Source organism: Lates calcarifer, linkage group LG21, assembly GCF_001640805.2.
Source record: "Lates calcarifer isolate ASB-BC8 linkage group LG21, TLL_Latcal_v3, whole genome shotgun sequence".
NCBI classification, from domain to species: Eukaryota; Metazoa; Chordata; class Actinopteri; family Centropomidae; genus Lates; species Lates calcarifer.
The window spans coordinates 28,119,037-28,131,835 of record NC_066853.1 but is presented as its reverse complement, the minus strand read 5'-3'; the positions used below and the strand labels follow the sequence as shown (position 1 = coordinate 28,131,835).

General features: G+C 38.8%; 1 non-coding gene across 1 annotated transcript; it reads left to right on the top strand.

Moving 5' to 3' along the window:
* Positions 1-6,309: 6,309 nt before the first annotated feature.
* trnaf-gaa (transfer RNA phenylalanine (anticodon GAA)) lies at positions 6,310-6,382 on the top strand. The gene has a single exon. It is a non-coding gene; the product is annotated as a tRNA-Phe (tRNA).
* Positions 6,383-12,799: the final 6,417 nt, after the last annotated feature.

Sequence of the window (12,799 nt, the reverse complement as noted above, 5' to 3'; positions counted from 1 at the left end):
CAAAATGATGCATCAGTTCAGTCTAATAGACAAAATGATGTAATGGATCATTCTAATCTGTAGACAAAGTGACCGATTCTACAATAATATGCAATCAATAAAGCTGCATCATACGTATTATCGTTTTGTTCAGGGGGAACCTATCCCAGCTGACCATGTACAGATCTCATCTCATCTCATCTCAGTGATCTACTCAGTGTACACCACTTACCTCTTAGTGCTGTTTGTAGAATGATGACAAAGGTTGAAACAGTGTTGATGATGATGTTTTTGTAAATAATATTGATGAATGAGGAAGGACTTGTTGTGAGATACTATTCAAAGTGACAAATGTTCAAGGCAATGTGTCTATGTAGATATCCAGGTCATGGTAGTAAATGGTCTGACCACTCAACGCACTTCGCCCACTCACATACACATTCAACACTTATTCTATACATTTATGTGCTCTTTAGCACATACACACACATTCACACACCAATGACACATCAGAGGCAGTTTGGAGTTCAGTATCTCACCAACCTGCCAATTGGTGGGTGACCACTCTACCTCCTGAGCCACAGCTGTCCTGTAGTCTTAAGTGCTGGAGTTCAAGGCAACTGGACTTCTTTTAGGTTTCTTGAAGACATTTCACCACTCATCCAAAAGACTTGACCAGTTCTGAAAACTGATTGGGCGGTCCCAGGCATTTATCTACATTTAAAGGAGAGGGGACACTCCTTTGAGGACAATAATGTCTACACCCTCTGGACTATATAGTGTCCATTTTGAAGGATTATATTTCTTTATTTCTTTATATTTTGAAGTCTGGGTTATATCACTATTTTGTTGCAATGCAACAATTTCCCGCACGGGATTAATAAAGGGTTCTGATTGTGATTTTGATTTTGGATAGAGAGGACAGATGGTTTGAGAGAGGAGTAAAAGAGGCTATCTATGCATATCTGGAATGTCCATCTTTAAACAGAGGTGGTGGCCTACGACACCAACTATCTCAGTCCTGAGATCCATAACCAGGTGATTTAACTGTCATTGACACCTCAACCCATGTGATCCTAACAACTCACATAATGACAGGCTGGGTCAATGACTCTCATGACCACCTCCAAGAGGTTAAATACCTGGGCCTCTAGAGCTGAGAAAGCCTTTCGGATGAGAGGTGAAACATCTTCAAGAAAACTAAAAGAAGTCCAGTTGCCTGACACACATATTGTCTCTCTATTGTCTCTTCTCTCCATCATGACTAAACACAGAAAGCACTATTTCTTAAATATGGGTTCAGTGAGAGGAGACAGTAAAAAGGCTAAATGCCATGGGTTTACTATGCATCCATCATAACGACCTAAATAACAAAATGGAGCACAAAAATACCTCATATCGAGTAAATAAAGTTAAATCAATTCTTAGCAGCAAAATAACATTGTAATTGTGTTGCAAAACTGTTAATGACTGTTTGAAAAATTATCATTTTAGCATCTTCTCATGTGCTGTCACAATAGGTGAGTTATGGTTAGTTTTAGGCATTGCAATGTATATAGGTATGGTTAGTACAAAATTGTAGTCACATTGACTGTTAGCAGGATATGGAAAATGAAAAGTAGTGTCTGGTGTCAAAGTAACACTCTTGCTTGACCTATCCATTCACTCCTGCCCCCTGCTTCAGGGGTGTTGCAGTACCATAACAATGTCTTAACACTGCCTTTTCATTTGCTTCTGCCAGACAAGAGTCATAAATCACATGACTCCTACATGTCCTTGTCAAACACAGACACCTGGACAAATGACAAATACTTAATTTTCTTGTAAGGACAGCATTGGAGTTTTCTTGGTAGATGGGAAGTAACAAATCAAAACTTTAGAGTGAAATCCTAAAACATCTCATAAACAGGACTGAACCAAGTTTTTTTTTTTACAAAGGACTAATCTTCTAACCAATTGTGATTTTGAGGAAACTTAATTTCACCCAGATTACCAGTACTAAACTAATTTGCAAAAGAGCAATTACCTTCACTTTTTCAATACCAAAGCAAGAAGTCTAGTAGTGGTCTTACAGTGCAGTATAAAGTTGTGGTGACGGATTGGTGCACATTTACCTGTGACATCATGGTCCAAGATTAGCATCCTGTTTTACCACAACATCAACTGGGTGCCTTTAGTTCTCCTAACAAACACACATATTTGAAAGACAGATACAAAAAGGCAAATTTTGCTGATACACTACATGACATTAAAAAAGATATTGCCTCCATCCAGCCACTGGATGGATGGTTTAATTTTTTAAACGTGACTACTGCTGTTTATTGCTCCACATGAGATTGTGGTCTCTTAATGCCCTTCTCTGTACACTGCTTCTGTGCTTTCTCTCAGGGAATGCCATTGTTGTGATGTAAGAAATATTTTCATTGTACACTAACTTTGGGCAACACATATATAAACACACACACACACACCAGATCATGTGGCATCAGTGAGCTTTTTTTGCACTGTGAATGTTTTCTACCTCTCTTTCTACCTACCTCAGATTAAAGGAGAGAGAAGTTCCAATGGTACACAAAAATTCAGAAAGACTGACATTGTCTATGACTTGATCTGAAATATATAGAGGAGACCTAGTCCAGAGTAGCAAAAAACAGCAGTTTTAGAGAACATCAGTGAACATCATGGATGATGATGATGATGTGTCTTGTATGCTTATCTCTCTCTCTCTCTATTGAGCTGACAGGAACTGCAGAGTTGGGTGATTATTCTAAGCAGTTTGGGTGCCCCTTCATATTATACACTGTCAATACTGTCATACGGAGGAGTTAAATATTATGGTCAGATTTATTTATCTGTATGATCCAACAGAGATTATTGTAACCACAGCAAGAGACTCTTATTGTTTGATTTTGATGTTGGTTTCCCACACTCCAATTACTCCAATCACTTTATTTTCTATTGACTGACTCATCAGCAGGAAACTTTATTTAAATAAACCAACACAGCTTGACTTCCTTAATAGCCAATCATACATAAACAGTCCATCCACCTAGACCTAACTGTATAGAGTATATCATTCTTATAATTTTAATAAATAAATAAGCAGAGGCTCTGGGTCTAAGATTCTGTTTTGTGTTTATGTTTACCATATGTTATTATAAACCCTCATCTTAGGAGTCTGCTTACTAGATTGAAACACAGGCCTGATTTGAACTAGTTGTGTTAAAGTGCAGATATTACAAACTGAAGTACTGCACAACCAGAGTCTTACACAACAGCACTGCTCTAACACAACAGCACTGATCTAACTTAATAAGTGATATATTGAGATGATAATTGCTTCTTGTTCAATTAGATCTGGTCAAGTCTGTACCATATACAATATGATTGTATCTGATAATTTGTATAATTATCTGAAACTTTTAGTGCCTCATTAATTCAATTCAGTTTTATTTCTATAGCGCCATATCACAACAAAAGTTATCTCAAGGCACTTTTCATACAGAGCACCCCACATTGCCCCCGATGTTTGTAACATCGGTGTGTGAATGTGCTAGAGCGCTTTGGCATAGTGCAAGCGCTGTATAAATGTGTGTGAATGGGTGAATGTGACATAGTGTAAAGTGCTTTGAGTGGTCGATATGACTTGAAAAGCACTCTATAAGTACAAGTCCATTTACTCTTTAAAATAGGTATTTACAGAGAGTGACCCAACAGATCCCACCATGAGCAGCACTAGGAGACAGTGGCAAGGAAAAACTTCCTTTTAAGAGGCAGAAATCTCAAGCAGAACCGGACTCAGGGTGGGTGGCCATCTGCCTCGACCGATTTGGTCATTAATGCCTGTACACTAGTGTTAATACTGACATCTACTTTTAGATTTGTATTTAGGTGTTTTAGAGAAGTTTAAGTCATCACTAATGTTGAATGGACACTTAGTCTTTGTCATGGGAAATATGAACAGTGACAAATATCTTTCTTCATAATTTTCATAAACAATAATAATACTTTACAGGCTTTTCAACTATAAAAACACAAGAATAGTTAAGTTAAAAAGTCAGACATTAAAGACATTATGTGTACCATGGTGGGTTTCTGTTTGCTACAGTGTTTTTGCTACACTACTACTGAGGGAAGTTGAAAATTCTCAAATTGTACACACCGAGAGCAGAAAACATAATAATAATTATACAATTAACGACTGTAGTATTTACACTGTAGCATTTAACGAAACATGTTGCTGATAAGAGAGTCAACTTTAGTTTCCTTTAACCATGACCATGATCATTCCCTGATCATTCAACCATCCATTATCTATACCACTTATCCATAAGGGTAACAGGGGGTTGGAGCCTATCCCAGCTGACATTTGGCCAGAGGCCGTTACACCCTGTACAGATCACCAGTCCATCACAGGGCCAACATATGCAGACAAACAACCATTCACACTCACATTCACACCGCAATCAGAGTCACCAATTAACCTGCATGTCTTTGGACTGTGGGAGGAAGCCGGAGTACCAGAGACAACATGCAAACTACACACAGAAAAGCCCCTGGCGAACTGGGGTTTCTACCTGGAACCTTCTTGCTGGATTTATTATTTTAGTCTTGACAATGACGACTTCCATAATGAAGAAGTAATTTTAACCTAATCCACAATATTTTCCAAATCCTAAACAAGTCTTTTTTTGTCTTTAAACAACACTGATAAATGATGTCATCCTTGTTGTACTTATTGATTTAATGCCTAAAGAAGAGAAGCAATTTTTTCAATTGTGACTTAAGTTGATCAATGCAAAATATTTGTGAGTTTCAATCAAACTATGAAAAATAAGTAAAATTAATGATATTTGAAATTCTATTAGTCATATAAAAATAACTGCTGTTAATATGTTAATACAGTGACACATTTTTGCTGTGAAACAAACCTTCCAGAAAGCACTTACTCCAAGCTCCATCCTCAGGAGGCTCTACCAATCAAATGTTTTATATTATATATGTTATATATTTATGTGGTTGATGGTCGGGTCATGGTTGGATTTTAAATCTACCCATCCTGGTGAAGGATGCCTGACCAGAGAGAGAGAAATATGACCCCTGAGCTTGAAAAATATGCTGCATATTGGCTGGGCACCACACCAGCAAACATAGTCTATTTACTGATGGCAATACTCACTACTGGAGGAATCACATGGGCTTAATGGTACAAGCAGCCCTAGATCTATTGTTGACTGTTACAGACATGGGGTCATGTTCTGTGGCCACGACCAATGGGCTGGTCTGCTGGTCAGTTGGGACAATTCTGAGGTGGCCTCAGAGTGGTGGGCGTGGCCCTGCCCAGATGGCCGTCGTATACAGCCCAGGGACACCCCCCAACAGACCAGATGGAGACCATTACAGTGGTGGGGTATCTAATTAACACAGTTGTTGAAATCTTCTCAGACTGCTTTTTTCTTGTTTCTCTGACACAAAATGCTCCCTCCCAACATGCACTGCAAAACCTCCTGAGAATTCCAGACTGTCACACAAAACAGAGGGACGGACAGAGAGAAAAATGCGGAAAAGAGGAGAAAAAGGCAAATGAAAGATATGTAAATCCAGCTGTCTAAGGTGAGAAGCATTAACTAGTGTTAGCAGGATAGCTGCCTCTATTTTTAGTGTTTGCATATGTTTGTGTGTGTCTTTCCATGCATGTCTGTGTGTGTCTATCTCTCTCTGCCGAGGTGTGTGATTACTTTTTTAAGTCTGGGCTTTCATGTTCTAGTCAGACAGTCTGGGCGTCGAGATATGTCAGCAGAAATATTCTGCCTAATTGAGGCACTTCACAAATGAAGCTGTCAAGTCTGGGCTTCAAACAGAATACACAACTGCGGTTAGAAGAAAATTTCTAGGACAGCAGTGTGAGGGAGGAATTAAAAAAAATCAAAACAAGTACAGTGTGTTAAATGATTACAGGTTGGTCATCTTCACAGTTGCCAAAATATCTAAAATAAAACTTGAGTGTTGAGCAGAGTAAAAAAAAGAGCAGCCATATCTTCAATCAGGTCTTCATGAAGTTCAGTTAAGGATGCATTTAGGTAATTTATTAGGTAGTCATGGTATTGACATTACGGACGGCTGGTCTCAAAGCCATCCAAAATAAAACTTTCAGATGATGTAATGCAGTGTCTATTTCGTAGCTACTGGAAGCAGCATGTCTCCAAGTGTACAACATTGCTTTGTCAACATGCAGAGCCCAGAGGATACATAATATAAAATAGGAATTAAAAGATAAAATAGTAAACTCAATAATGGAGATAAAATAAAGTGTCAGATGCTTGAAATAATGCCAAAGTAGCTCAGTTGGGAGAGCGTTAGACTGAAGATCTAAAGGTCCCTGGTTTGATCCTGGGTTTTGGCAGCAAATGTGCTGTTTTTTATAGTATTTCATTGTTTTGGAACAGTGACAATAAAGACTATTCTATTCTATTTTAAGTACAGTAAAAAAAAAAACAAAGAACAGAATACATTAAGTTCTAGTGCAGAATAAGAATGGTAAAATGCAAAATACCAGTAGTGGTTCCTGGTTGGTATTGATAAAGTGCTGATGCAGGATTGAAGAGCAGATTGAGTTTCCTCATTCTCCTCTATGACAAAGGGGGGAGTTAGGGAGCTGGCCACTGTTGGTTGTTTGATTTGGATTCGGTTGTTGTCAAAGTGACAGTGGAATTTGTTGAGACTGTTAGGTAGTTTGGGGTCATCACTGAGTGTAGAGACAGTGGTGTTATAGTTCGTTAGCCATTTAAGGCCTTGCCATACACCCCTGCTGTCATTGGTCTTGAGTTTATTTTCCAATTTGTACTTGTAGTCAGCTTTAGCTTTCCTAACAGCTCTCTCAAAATCATATTTGGCCGTCTTATACAGTTCCCTGTCTTTACCCTTGAAGGCACTGTGCTTGTTTTTCCAAAGTTGTTTTATCTCTCTAATGAACCTTAGCTTGTTGTTCCTGTATACAATCACAGACTTAGATGGAACACACACATTTTCAGAGAAGAGACCAATCTGTATTGTCCAGAAAATCCCTTAGGCTACCCATTGCCATTGGACCATTGTTTTACCACTTTAGTCCTTGGTTTGACAGCTTTCAATTTCTGACAGTAAACAGGGATGAGAAGGATCACATTATGGTCTGACTGCCCAAGGGGGGCCCAAGCTATGGCATGAAAGGCATTAGCAATAGTTCTATAATGCTGATTAAGTACTTTATCATACCTGGTGGGCACATGAATCTGTTGTTTAAAACTTGGCAGTGTCTTCTTCAAGTTAACATGGTTAAAATCCCAGAGTAGCAGTACCGACGAGTCTGGGTAGGAGTTTTCCATTTCCATGATGTGGGCTACCTCAGATGCTGCTGCTTGCAGAGGAATGTAAACAGCGACTAATATGACAAAGTCTTGTGGTGGGTAGAATAGTCTGCATTTAATAGTGAGTGTCTCCAATACTGTAGAGCAATCCTGTGAGATCACTGCCATGTCTGTGCTCCACTGCTGGTTCACATAGATATACATACATACTCCTCTGCCTTTCGTCTTGTATGCTGGTCACTGAGTCACTGCCTTAAAACAAAAAATAAATTAACTATGAACAACTAAAGGAAGTATAACTGAGGGAGCAGGTTGATAATGCAACAGGCCGAAATACTTTGTGGCTTGAGCTCAAGAATGTTGTGGGGCTGGCCAGATGGCCCAGGAGCTCAACATCAAGAGACAAGAGTGGCTGAAGGAGAGCACCAGCAGCTGGATGCCTTGTGGGTCTGAAAGTTTGAGCGGCCCATTTTGCCTGAGGCCTCAAGGTAAGCCCATTCAGTCACCTCAGTCTGACATAGTTCGTACCACCTCTCCTGGTTTTATTATACGGATAGCACCGCACTCTGGAAGCCCTCAAACAATGGCCAAATAAGCTTGGGATTATCTATAAGGAAGTGTGTTTATGGGGTGGAGTGACATAAGCTTCCCCACTAGGCTCTACAACTTTCATTCAGTATTTCCTCAGTCAGTGTAGGTTTTGTCACATACAGCGTGACGTGAATATAGAATGCAAAAATGCAAGATATTTTCCCACAAATATACAGAGGCTGAAGCTCCACCACGGCTGGTTGTGGACATATTTTTTAGGATGTTTGTAGGACTGTTTGAGGGTCCTCTTGGGGATGTGAATGCCACATTTGAAGAGGCAGGGGTCCAACTACCAGGATCCTTTGACCCAGAGCAACCTCTGACAGTCTTGTGACTGTGTTAATTGCGGTGTGAAAGCTCAGAAAAATCAACCTCCTTTTAAAAAAAAAGTGATCACTTTTCCGTTCTATGTGAAAGTTGTCATAACAAAAGCGACAGCTCTAAAAAATGACATGTGAATTAATCATGTGTAAAAATGCCTTAAAAGTGAATATTTCAATATCAGTATTTCAATATTATAATAACAAATCACGTTCCACTACACAGATGCTATTAGAAATTGGAAACTCCCATGAAAATTTACAAATGTGACACTGTGGCTACTGTACTTAAGTGCTTGTCTATAAAATCTATCAAATTCACCAAAGCATTTTTTCAACTTTCCAGTTGTAATCTCCGTTGTATAAAAACTTCCTCTCTCTTCTGCTTTTAACAAGTCTGATTTAGCTAGACCCCTTGACTCAATCACACTCACCTCTTCTATCAAGCCATGACTTTTAGTCCTTGAATGGCCAGGGCTTTTTGGAGGAACCAGTCATTGTTAAAAACTACCATCCACATATGGATGTGTGAAGCAAGACACACGACAAGTAAAGACGCCTGTTAACTTGTGTAATTATTTTTTTACATATATAATAGTCAGCAAATGAGATGGGGAATGACATACAAGAACTGTACCTGCACAGTCATAAACCAAGTCTTACTTTATATCATAATCCATAACCACACATCACAGCATCTTACTGGGGTCTCCAAATGGCTTAGTGCTTAATATGCATATTAATATATTATATTAATAGCCATATTCAGGCCAGGGATTTTTGTTGCATGTCATTTCCTACCACCCTCTGCTCATGTCCTGTCCCCATCGCTACTATGCAAAATGCAAAATGCAAAAAATAAATAAATAAATTCAAGTTTGTTTTTCCTGTAAACTCTGTTTACAATCAATAAGATTTTATGACATTAACTGAAACTAGTGCAGTAGTGCAATGCCTTTTCAAAGTGTCCCTTTAGGTGGCCTGATGTTAATAATGGATTCTGTTCACAAACTCAGAAAGCAGCGGTCTGTGATGTCCCTGATGACATCACAGTTTATGTGACAGCGTTATTAATGGCATAAATCTATGTTCATTTTTTGGATTAGGGTCCTGAAAACTACACCACAGTAGAAACTGCACTTATTCAGCAAAATACCCACAAAGTTTGATGATGAGCAGATGAGCAGTTGTCAAGAAAATTGAAGGATAGATAGATAGACTTAGACCCCATTTATGCCTGGTGTTAATATGGTAAATGGACTGCACTTATATAGTGCTTTTCTAGTCATATTGACCACTCAAAGCGCTTCAAACTACAGGTCACATTCACACAATAACACACACCATTCACATGCACATTCACACAACAATGACACATCAGAGACCAAGCCCAAGCATACTTCTTCCTTATCTGCATAAGGAAAAACATATTCATCCATTATCTATACTGCTTATCCTTTAAGGATGGCAGGGGCTGGAGCCTATCCCAGCTGACATTGGGTGAGAGGCAGAGTACACCCTGTGCAGATTGCCAGTACTTTGGCCAGAGAGACAAACAACCATTCACACCCATGGGCAATTTAGAGTCACCAATTAACCTGTATGTCTTTGAACAGTGGGAGGACGCAGGCACAGGGATAACATGCAAACTCAATACAGAAAAGCCCTGGACAAACTGGGGCTTGATCCTGGAACCTTTTTGCTGTAAATCAACAGTGCTTACCACTGCACCGTGCCACCCAGGAAAAACATATGGAAGATGTAAACATGTTTTGATCAGAATATGATCGGATCTGCTCAGATCTGCCTGAAACAATAATTCAGGCCAGGAATTTGAGCCCATCCCAAGCAACCCTGTTCACACAAACCACCAGATGACTAATTTTGTGGGCTAACCATGCAGACCTTTTCAGCACCAATGTCATGATTACCTCATAACTGTTAGCTGAAGTCAAAACAGAGGAAAATATACAATCTATGTGGAAAAACTGGAGGCAAAGTTGGATCACAGCATTCATTTGTAAACATCTTAAGATTTATATGCCCTCAGTTTCTCTTAAGTATACAGGTTTGCTTTCTAAATAAGGTAGTTGTAAATATCTCACCTGTAATCCTGTCAGATTGGGCATCCATTGCATTAGAGTGTATGGGTTGGTTAGTCTGGTTCCACAGGTTAATGTTAACTTTTTCAAGCAACACTCCTGGTTGTGGAGAGTGAGTGACTATACATATTCAGAAAAACCCACTTTTTCAGCCATTGCTTGAAAACAAGCCAACAAAACTTCCTTGCCTCCACCCATGAGAAATGTCATAATGTTTATTAACAGAAAAGGGATAAATTTGTTTATGTAATGGTACCATACCAGTAATTTGTCCACTGTGTTCATCTGGGAGGAACGTTATGCTGATTACGAAATACAAAAAATTGGGACTGACCAACAAGTAGCATATCTCAATACTGAGTTAGGGTATGCTGTGGCCTTTATGAACCCTCAAACTCAGTGGGAATACACAAATCATAGCAAATACAAACGTTCAAGGCTTGACAAACAAGCTGACTTGCCTACAATTTTGAAAAGATCCTGAGAAGCAGATACATGGCTGCTATGTGCGTCACTGTGAGACAACTAACTACACATGTGCATTGTTAGTTATGTGTGTTACCTCTGCTAGAATACTCTTGCAATCAAAATAAAAATAAAAATATATGGGGATACCTCATTTCATTACGCATTTGACACCTTTACACAAACTGAATTGAAAGAAAAGCATTTCAAGTTTGCTTGAAAGTTTATCAGTCTGACATAATGTTGGTTTGCTAGTTAATTCACCCAAGTAAACTAACATCGTGAAGGACAGCCACTGTTTAACGTAGCATGACCACACAGGCTATCTGCATCACACTTCATTCGGCTTCCTGTCTAGTTTGTTGACATAAATAGAGAACCACTGTGATGAGTGAAGATTTTGTAGTAAGGACCAGATCATTCACCCACCCACACACAAGCAATGATGCCTGTGATCAGAGAAGGTCATTGATCATGCACACTCTTTACAGCACCACAGTATTGTTATTTTTAGGCACTTATTATTGACTCTTATTATATACACCTGTGGACCTGTATTGTGAGTAGAAGCATGCTGCAGGCCAAAAGACCCTCAGGCTACAGGGAAATGTCTGGGTGCTCCCAATGGGCCATCCACCTGGATCTGCCTTACCACTACTAGGGGTATTCTGGCTTGCATTGTGTTTGGATACACTCCTTGCATCAAAAAATACCTCAAGTGATGAAAATGTAAAGAAGGCTATAACAGGTTCATGTCCCTAGAGCACTGGGAAATTAGATGCTTGTTGGCTTTTAGGGGTGTCCAAGCAAACTGGATTTATAGTAAGATAATCAGATGTGATTGGCAGTTATGCATGTATTGCATTGTATTGCACTGTATTCTAAATATCTATACACAGTCTCAGTAATGCTAAAATATAATAGAATACAATTTAAAAAATACTTGAAATAGTTTAAAAGTTGTAAAGTGTTGTAGTTTGCTAAAAGGTGAAGCATACAAATATTAAAGCCAGAAATACAGGCGGTAAAAATATTAGGTTACTATAATACAGTCAGCATTGAAACATACACTTTTTGTTTTATTTATTTATTTGTAACAAATAAAAATTATGAATCTGGTTGGGTTAATGGGTTCATAAATGGCAGTAGAGGCAAAGTACTATACAGCTGATTTGACTAGTGCCACCATAAAGTGTTCAACTTTTGTTATTCCATTTTTTTCCTTTAAGCTGTAATCTGTTTACATTGATTCAATTGTCAAGAGTAATTTAGTGTCAATATGGCTGAGAAAAAAAACTGAAAGTGCAGAATTTGAAAGACATGGGTATTAACCATACAGGAAGGGCCTGATGAAAAAAAGTTTTGGATCTAGGGTATCTAGGGTTCAACTCTTACTATGAACAAAAAGTCATGATATGTCTGGCTTGCTGCATAACTTTTGACCATTGAAAAAAGAAAGTCTGTCTTAAGCCACCCAACTTTGTGTGTGTAATACTAGATCATTGGAAAGAGATACAAATATGGAGAGAGCAAGTTTCCAATCGTCATGCTACAGGAAATATGCTGTGTACACTGACCTTAGTAAATTTAAAACTTAATAATGTACAAACAAAGAAGTTGAACAATCTAGTGTGATGAATAAAAATACTGACATAGTTGGGGAAATCTTGTTTTCTGTAGCAGAGTGTGAGACTACTGTAATGGAGGAGTATAGCTGTGGGGAAAGTGGATCAGTGAAACAATAGATGACTCTCTGTTCTGAAACTTTCACCATGAAGTCTAATACTCCACTGTGTTTGTCAGTGCAGTCTTTGTTTAGACAAGAAGAGCTGAACCCTGAGAACAGCAGGCTATTAGGGCTTGCTGCAGAGAGTGATACCAGTGGCTACAGATACCATATGGCACTGGGAACTAGATACAACACAAGCAAACAGGGGTGGGCAGACACAGACAATGGGATTACATAGGCTAGGATGCTATGTATGTGTATGTGGAT